Source organism: Oreochromis niloticus, linkage group LG12, assembly GCF_001858045.2.
Source record: "Oreochromis niloticus isolate F11D_XX linkage group LG12, O_niloticus_UMD_NMBU, whole genome shotgun sequence".
Lineage (NCBI taxonomy): Eukaryota > Metazoa > Chordata > Actinopteri > Cichliformes > Cichlidae > Oreochromis > Oreochromis niloticus.
In genome coordinates, this window is record NC_031977.2 from 13,504,453 (window position 1) to 13,514,192 (window position 9,740).

The 9,740-nt window shown below is 38.8% G+C and overlaps 1 long non-coding RNA gene across 1 annotated transcript; it reads left to right on the forward strand.

Annotated features, from left to right (window-relative positions):
* The first annotated feature begins 5,483 nt into the window (after positions 1–5,483).
* LOC112841784 (uncharacterized) lies at positions 5,484–6,530 on the forward strand. Its single transcript, XR_003213146.1, has 3 exons — positions 5,484–5,545; positions 5,768–5,852; positions 5,955–6,530. It is a non-coding gene; the product is annotated as an uncharacterized LOC112841784 (long non-coding RNA).
* The last annotated feature ends 3,210 nt before the right edge of the window (positions 6,531–9,740 follow it).

Consider the following 9,740-nt stretch of genomic DNA (forward strand, 5'->3'; position numbering starts at 1 on the left):
CATGATGGATTTACATCAGTTGATCACAGCCTCTACATTAAGAAGATCTACTGAAGCTCTCTATAGAAATTATTGTGCATTATGATTCCCATGCTGAGCCGTTTCATTTAGGCATCCCCCACATGCTGAATCCCACTTTAACCTATTCCAGGCAACTGGAAACAAAGCTCTTTTTTGTTTACTCTCCTTCTTTTTCTCTGCTCATGTTCTGTTATCTGATTCAAGCTGAGAATATTTATTAGACGACATTCATTTCTGTGTGTCTCCTTTTTGGGTATGTGTGTGAGTGTTTGTATGTGTAAGTGTGTTAGGTCAGGTCTTAGACTCCACCTCTCTCTTAGAACATCTCAGGCTCCCCCAGGTGTGGGGGCTTATTTTCCCCTGCCACACTCCCTGCCAGGGACTGATGCCCCACCCTCTGTCGGGCCCCTCTCTAGGTGGAGGCCGCAGTTGTCCCTGTAGTGATAATCCTGGGGCTCTCATGCTCTGGGGGCCTACGGATATCTGGGGCCCGGGTCTCCTCCATGCCTGCTTCAGGTCCTGTGGGGCTGTAGCCCCCCACACCCACTATTAGACGCTTGCATGGAGAAACCTACACAAGCGTGCTCACGCACACACAGGTGTGCACACAGGTACTCACAGACACACACTATCTTGGGCAGCTGCTGCCTCTAAAAATATCTTGTATTAGTGCTGTGCACTGTTCAGTAATATTGTCATTGTTATTTATGTATATGATAGTTATTGCTGTGGTGTCTCTGCTGCTGTTTTTCCTCTCAGCAGGTGTTGAAGCAGATTCACAGTATTTTTACTCTCTCTCCCTTTCTCTCTCTCGCTCTCTCTCTCTCTCTCTCTCTTCTTTTCTTCTATTTTTCTCTCCTTCTGTTAACTTTCTCCCCAGCTTCACTTTCTTCACTTTCTTTTCCGTTCCCCGGTCTTGTCTGTTGTGATTCTCAAAATTTAAAAAAATCCTAATGCTGCACTTTTGAAAGCAATTTTGTTTAGCGTTTTTTGGCCTTCAGACAACAATTTGATTGCTACACTGCCGGACAGGATAGTCGGGAAAAAGGAAAAAAAATAGAATTAAAAGTTAGAGTTAAATAAAGTTTTTATTTCCATCAACTAATATTATTTTATGATTACATTACATAGCAAGGTTCAGTTAGCTTTGCATAAAAACAGCTGGTAGAAACGACATCCAAAGAGGAACTTAAAGAAGTCCAGGCGCTTTTCTTCCCAAGCTTCGTATACCTCCAAAGAGCGACTTTCTTACTTTGAGTACATTTCAGAGCCTGTACTTTTTCACTTTTACTTGAGTAAAGAAGTTTAATCAGTACTTAAGCTTTGACTGGAGTATTTTTTAACACTAGTATCTTTACCTCTACTTAATTACAGAATGTCTGAACTTTTGCCACCTCTGACAGTGACCTTGCCTGAATTGCATATGAGGCAAAAAGAATATTACAGTTAATCAGATGCACGTTTTGTGTGTAGACTCCCAAAAGAGGAGTCTACACACAAAACGAATTGGACGACAGCACTGAGCAGAAGTGACTTTAAGCCAAATGATCCATCTGCAGCTGACATTTTAGCTCAAACTTTCAAAGAACTGAACAGACAACTTTTTTAAATAAGGGAATTATTCTGCCAGTTTCACCTTTTACAGTCAGTTGATGCATTCAGCTGACTGTAATTGTAGTATGGTTTCTGCATGTTTAAACTGCAACTGAAAACAAATGTATATACTCATATTTTGTTTTGTAAATATGTAGAAATATTACTATTCCTAGTAGGAATGCATTTACATCATGATACCCTTACCTAATTTGAAAGAATTTGCTCAAGAAAAGCAAACATTAAAAAAAGTACTTTCAGCCTGAGTCATATTATGAGAACTAATGACATTCTTGCACAAGTGTAGCTCTGAAAGCAGCTGTGTTGTCACAGATAATCAGCGTTTCACTTTCCCGGGATCGGTTATGACTCTCAAACCATAACACACATTTGAACACTGCTGTGTTTGCGATTAAAACTACAGCTAAGTCAGATGCTTCCATCTGACAGTTTACTGGGTCTCATCTATCTATCTATCTATCTATCTATCTATCTATCTATCTATCTATCTATCTATCTATCTATCTATCTATCTATCTATCTATCTATCTATCTGTCTATCTGTCTATCTATCTGTCTATCTAGGTGTGTATAACGTGCGAAAGTAATAAATTATACCTTAGACAGTGTTGCCTTGCACCTTTGGGTCTGTTATGGTTAGTTATTTAAGTATGATCACATCTCTGGAGAGAAGCTGATAGCTCCTCGGGATTACATCACGCTAATGGCTGTGATGACATTGACAGTGACATAGTGGCACACAGCCACAGTGCAGCTCACTCCGAGTCTCCTCCGTCATGATAATTGGAATGATTACAGGACACATTAGATGTTCCTGATTAGATTTGTAAATGGTGTTTTGAGAATATTTAATTGACCTTTATAGGAGCTATTGTCAGAGCAGAGAAGCTTTGGAAGAAGTAATGCTGACTGTGTACTTAATGCTGTCAGCAACCGAAGGCTGACCATTTTTGGTTTTATGCTGGCAAATAACATTAATGATGTGATGGTGTTCTTTTCTCCCTCAGGTCAGAGGCCAGCACATACAGTGGGCTAAATTATGTCTTTGAGGTGAAGTGAACTTTCTTTTGCTTCCACTTTTGCGGTGACTCTACTTCGTGCAGGGCACTGAGCCCAATCTCATACTTCATTAATCCTTTCCCAGCCCGATGCTGGCTACTACCAGCGATCTATTGGAACAGAGGTTATTTCAAATTGTCACCACTTTACCCGGCCTTCTGGCACCATGATTTATAATCCACCACAGCCCAGGAAAAACAGGAGAAAATTGCTTCTATGTGGTTTACTTTGACAACGTCTGTTGACTTCTAAAGGAGACAAACACATCCCTCTTTCATACAGTAGTTAATAGCTGGAGTCAATGATTTATTGAACTGGGTCAGCTGAGAGAAACAAAATCCTTTAAGTTTCCAGAATCCTTTTATTTAAAGCCAGAGAGTATTCCTCCATATTTCCTCTGGATCAATCTTATCTGTCCTCTTGATGAAAATGGTTTTAAAACATGGAGACAAACACTGGCTTCCAGAGACTCAGGTTCACACAGCAGTGCCAAGGGTTGAGGTAATCGGGTTCCCACAATACCCACAATAACATACGCCAAGTTATTGTTATTTGAACACAGTCAATTACCTCTGTTTAGTAAGCGATTATACTGGATATGCAACTTCAGTAAATACCACAGGTCACCACCTCCCTGTGCTGCCTTTAGTGAACAAGGCAGCATTTAATCAACTTTGACACTTGCAAGACATTATGACAACTTTACTAATGGGCACTTGTTCCTGGTGGATGAGACTCAAAGTATAATAGCAGTTTATTAAAACTTTAGCCCCGTTTGGTTGTGTTGGCCAACATTTCTATCGGTCGTGTCAGCAAAGCAGTTGTGGAGATCTGAGAATGGGGTTTAATTGGAGAAAAAAACATTGTCAGTTTGTTAGACAGCTTCGGTAGATAATCTAAACCACTTAGTCTAAAGGCACAAAAATGACTCTAAAATTGCTGCAATCGCTATGCTGAGTAATGAAGGTCCAAGCTGGATGGATGTTTATTTCACTATTGAATCAGGGAATCTCTGTCTGTCTTTCTGTCTGTCTGTCCTCCGCCCTTATCTTGGGAACTGTTAATCTTGTTCACGTCAAACTTGGCACTTGTACTCATGGGAAACTGAGTGCAGTACTGAGTTTAAGGTTCTTTGGATGAGAGTTGGTCCCTTTTGGGGGCCTTACTCCCTGCTCACTCATCATCCCTATTGCTTGGCAAAAATATGATGTCATATAACGATATTATAGTTCAGACGGTATTATAGGCACATATGCTTGATTTGTGACCTGACAGATATGATCGTACTCCTCAGTGATCTCATAATGTCACCAATTCGGGGGGAAAAATTGTTTATAAATAATCCTTCCTTGCCTAGGACTTCCACCATTTGCTGGCACTACCATGCCAGTGACAGTAGACACGCACTTAAAGTTGTTTTATGGTATTACTGTGACCCTATGACTGCTCTGTCTGACCTCTTTTTATTAATGTGTTCAGTTTAAGAGTAATGTCACCAATCTTACTAAAAGATGTCCAAATAAAATCTATGAGGTGCAGTAAGAAAGTTGCTTGATTCCACCCACAAAAAGTGAATACCTGCCTTATTTAAATTTAACAGATCTCCACATTAAGGTCATCTCCTTTTGAAGAGTGCTCGTGCTATGTGTGCATCGATCCTTTCAAAGTCCTAAGTGTATGTTTGCAGGGCTAAAGGACTTAAACAGAGATTGGATGGTGGATTAAAGTACTCCAAATTACCGAACTGAACTGAAAATCAGTTTAATTAGGTTTTATGGGGTGACGAATTTTAAATTTTTGGTTCACATTGGCATCAGTTTGTACAGAGGAGGTCAAGAGAGAGGTACAACAGCAAGCTTCAGCAGCTATCTGAAGCTGCTACTCATTCAGTTGTTTTGGAGATCTTGTCAAAATGAATTAATTTAACGAATACAGCAAAGTACTGAACGATTTTAATCCACCCTACATACCATATGGAAAGCATCTCATTTATCTAAGACACACTGAAAGTACAGTAAAAATATACAATAGAAAGAGAAAAACACACAATGAACTATCAGTCATGAACTGACCTCCCCAGACCTCAACATTACTGAAGCAGTGCAAGATCAACTTTATAGAGAACGAAACAAAAGGCAGCCAACATCCATAGAAGAAGAGCTTTAAATGTCCTTAAGAAGCCTGGAGAACTGTTCCTGAAGACTACTGCTGTCTATGAGAGTGCAGGCTGTGCTGAAATGGAAAGGTGGCCATACAAAATACTGATTGTTAAGCTCATTTTTGCCTTATATACTGCATTTGAATGTAAGTTTGTATATATTTGCACACCTACTATCATTTTCCTAACAAAATATAAAGAAACAAGAAGTGGTTCAAAACTTTTGCTGTGAATTCTAAAGACCCAGAACTACTGAAGTGGCTAATCAAAAGGAAACCTTGCATTGCTCTCCTGCTCTCATTTTCTTTCTACAATATAAGAAAACAAGGCAACTCTGAAACGTCAGGCTAAACTCAGGACTTAATGCTGTAATCTAAACAGCACTGACAGTGCCAGTGTTGAATAACATTATACATCATCATCATCTCATTGGCATATGAGGTAATATATCATTGCAGCAGTTTTTTTCATATTATTTTGTCAGTTTTCCCAAAGTAACAGCTGTAATAATTAATTTATTCAGCAGAACTCTTGGTTCTGTTTTAATAGTTAAAGCCCAACACTCGTGTTGGTTATGAAAATACTTTACCTTCCAACTTTGACTAATTTTTTGATGTCTGGAATTGCAGAGGTAGAACGGAGTCCAGCTGGGTAAGCAACAGGAGCATTTCTAAACCTGCCACAAAGACATCGGTGAGTAAAAGTCTGATTATAAATGTATTCACCTTAATGGTGGTAGTGGTATAGTTTTATTGAATTTGGAAAATCTAAAAATATATCATATATCTTTTCTTTTTTTTTTAATCTACAACTTCTGGGTTCCCTTGAAAAATGTGCAGGAGCGCAGATAAAACAAACTAGACTTTAAGCAGGAGAAAGCATTATCCTCCTACTCACTCTCAGTTGTTATTTCAGTCTGGAGGGCTTCGCCTGCCAGAAAGCTGTGTGTTATTTTGGAGGCCAGAGATGAGATGGCAGGCTCGGGAAACATTGCTGATGCGTATGACAACCCGCTCAATACCTGCTTCATTTCACACCATCCATCTCATTTTACAGTGACTGGTCATTTGTCTTATGTTTGTCAACCTTTTCCTTCATCCAGGCATGAAGTGGGCTTTGACTGAGCCTCCTTTTGAGAGAACTATGATCTGCACATACGCTAAGAGTGTCCGGTGGGAGAGATGACTTGAACCCGGTTCATGACTCTTAGCGCTCTGTCAAAGATGAGAAACTTTCACATGTGTATTTTGATCACTTAAACAAATACAGACTGAATGGGGAAAATGTCTTTGCAACTAATGGGATTGAATGGTTGGACCAGATGGCTTTCATTAATATAGTTTTTAACATTAACAAGCTATGCAAGCACTTATTAATCCCAATCATGCTTTATTTGTTTATTTATTATGTCATTAGTTTGAGGTTACAGTAGTCTGTGTGCTGTCTTACCAGGATTTTGTTGGTCTTGTGACTGAAGGTACAAGTCAGCACAAATAAATGACTTGATTTTGGAGAAGTTACTAGCATTTAACAGAAGACAAGAAATCTGACTCAAAGTAAAATGAGCATATCTGTACATTGTGTTCTTGTGGCTTTGCTGTTTAAAGATTTACTGCGTGAACTCCTGGATTACCTCATGATAGCGTTTATCTCTCTAATGATGGTTAGTGAATAAATCAGCAGGCAGCTTGAGAAACTTTAATGTTATGTAGAAGTGATTTACATTTTCTCTGAATAAAACTCAATTCAGTTAAATACTGCTCTCTGATGGGTTTCAGTGCTTTACTTAATTGAATGATAAACTCCTCTGATATTGCAGCGGGTTGCTAATTGGATGGTATAATTATTGCTTTGCATTAGTGCGGGTGGTTTATGAACAAATGTTAAAGGAAAAATTAAAAATAGGCACCATCAGACATTTATTTGTTTTGCAATGAAGTGTGATAATTGCTTATAGAGTAGTACACATTAGTTATAATTGATGCATATAAATATTAATACAAAGTAATTATAGCAAGTCCATGTCAGTTGGTCAGAAGAAAGCGGGCTATTTCTGCCTCTTAGCTCAAAACCAACAAACAACAACAGACTTGCCAGTTCCTCCTGACCTCACAGCAGTTTCAGTCCTGGAGATGACGCATTTTGTTTTTATGCTAGTCTTGCTCCTGTGGGTTATTCATTTCCATTTGATTGTTTTTTCATTACTTTTGCAAATGGTTGTGTCCACTCTTTACAAGAAGCAAGAAAGTTTACACAAAAGGACATTTGAAACTACAGAAAAAAAATCACTAAAAACCAAAAAACATGTAGGGGAGACCAGGGATAGTTGTAACATTTTTTGACATTTCTGTCTGTAAATTGGAGCTCTTTTAAGGTAGTGGATTCAAAATGTAATGCAAAGTATTTACATGTCTCGGCTATTAAATAGTGCAGCTATTTTCTCTGCAGCACAATTACCCATTGCATGGTATGGTCTCAAACACAAAGAGTGAAATGTTACAATTAACCCCATAGTCTGGGTTAGTTGTAACATATCCTGGGGTGAAATGTAACACAATGAAATAAGGGTACTGACAAAATGTTAACATGTAATCTTTTTATTCAACACATGAATGCACTTAGAGCCATTTATGTAACTGTGTGTGTGTGTGACAGAATGCAGTAATCTAGCTTTTGAACATATTCCAGCCCCCCAAAAAAGACAAATTATGGAATTTTCTGCAACTGAATATTTCATTAATTTTGGTTGGTCTTCCTTGAGTTTGGCCTCATTGGCTCAGTGGGCATTATAACCTACAACTCTTGCACCAACTTTTGAACATAACAATGAAGCTGAAAAAATGTAGTTGTGCACCAGCATCGCAATTCCATTACTTTTTTATCATGGCTTACCTTGGTGTGGTTTGCAAAGTGCTTCAGAAAGATGAGGAAATCTGTTTCTTGCACCCATCCTGATTTATTTCCACTACCAATACTTCCTACTGGCCCATCTCTGACACAGTGGTCTGCATAATGTATGTGTGGGAACACAAACAGTGGAGGAATTGTGTTGCCAATGGCATTAACCGCATATACAAAAGCGACCAGTGAACCTCTCTCTGCTGATGTCGTTGCCCCAACTTGTTTAATATAAGTTAAAGTAATAGTGTGGTAAGTGTAACATCTGCATTATTGTTACAACTAACCCAGACTGTTGCTGTTACAACTAACCCAGACTGTTGCTGTTACAACTAACCCAGACTCATATAGCCATGAACTAGCTAACATTACAGCCAACGGCTAAAACATTAGCACAGGAGACCTACACAGAATATGTCCCCATAGACATACAAATAACATAATTTAAGTTTGATGAATTTAACTGCAAAGCAGATAATGCTATTAGAAATTGAAATAAAGTAGAAAAACTTACTTTTTGGCATACAAATTACTTTTTTTCGTGTTAAATTGTCTGTGTTTGACAAGATGTGCTGATTTTTCACATGTGATAGCAGAACTGAATTGGGCATGCACAGGATGAATCACATCATTTGAAACTTAGCCCTGATTGGAGAAATTGGAAGTGCTACAACTGACCCACGTTACAACTATCCCCGGTCTCCCCTAACCTGCCTCCTACAGTGAAGAGCAAACTCTTTACTGTCATGAATTTCATGTATTAGAAACTCGCAGTTATAACCTGACTGATTGGTGTTATGATTACTTTAATAGCAGAGTGCCATCATAGCCCAACTAGAAGTCCACTTAGGCGGCTCTCGTGTTCTCATGAGCTGTTTTAGGACACTTTTCCATTTAGCTTATCAGACGATCTTGTGCTGAATCCTACCGCGGGATTCAGTAAATGAGCAAGTTTGTGCAAGTGTGTACATGTATGGAAACAGGGCGAGATAGGACATTAAATTAGAGCTAAAGAGGCGGAAATTATGTACTTTTTTCAATAGAATTCTTTTTTTGATTGCCTTGACAATCTCTACTTTAAAGTAGCTTTTTTTGTCAGTTGATAAATCGGACCATCAAAGCATTGCGTACAGTTGTAAGGCAACAATAAAATAAAACACATCTAAAATTTAAACAGCACTTAGAAATGTAGCAGTATTTTTATGCACTGCTTAAAATGACACAAACCAACCCCCGCTGTCACACGTATCAGTGCTTTCATATCCATTTCGCTGTTGTTAGTCCCGCTCGGTGTCTCCCAAGGGGCTCCGAGGTCAGGCACAAGGACTCTGCTGACCTCCTCATTAGTGTGAAACTACAAACCACCAGAGGTTTGTAGTACATCTGACGAATGCAGCCCGCTGTGCCAGAGTTAGTTTAAAAGTGGGGAGGATATCGGATTCATTCCCTCTAGGGAATGAGCAGCTTTATTTTCTACTACAGAAAGTGGAGTCTAAATCCAGTGTGAACTTTCCACACAACAAATAACTACATCGGAGCTCCACACTGCCAAAGGTTTCAGTTATAAGCAGCACTGCTGACGTTAAAGGTTTGTTTTGGTGCTTTTCCCCCCCCTTTTTTGGTCATCAAATAAAAAATAATAGCAACACTTGCATTTAAACAGCGACTGGAATTCACTTAAGCTGATAGCGCGCATATTTTGATGACAAAGCCAAAGAAATTCAATCAGGAGCATTTCAAATATTGATAAAGTGGTAATAAAAATGCTAATTTTGTTTCCAAAGCCACTGATGACGCAATGTTGCTGAGCTTATAATAATAACAATGATAATATCAATAAAGGCGAGTGAGAAAACACTGAAAGATGCTGTATGACATCACATACAGACCATGCTACTACAGTGCTGTGCATAAAACAGGGACTGGGCTAAAGTCAACATAAAGGATAGACTGATGAAGAGAAAGAGTAACAAGGGTTTAAAAAAACCCA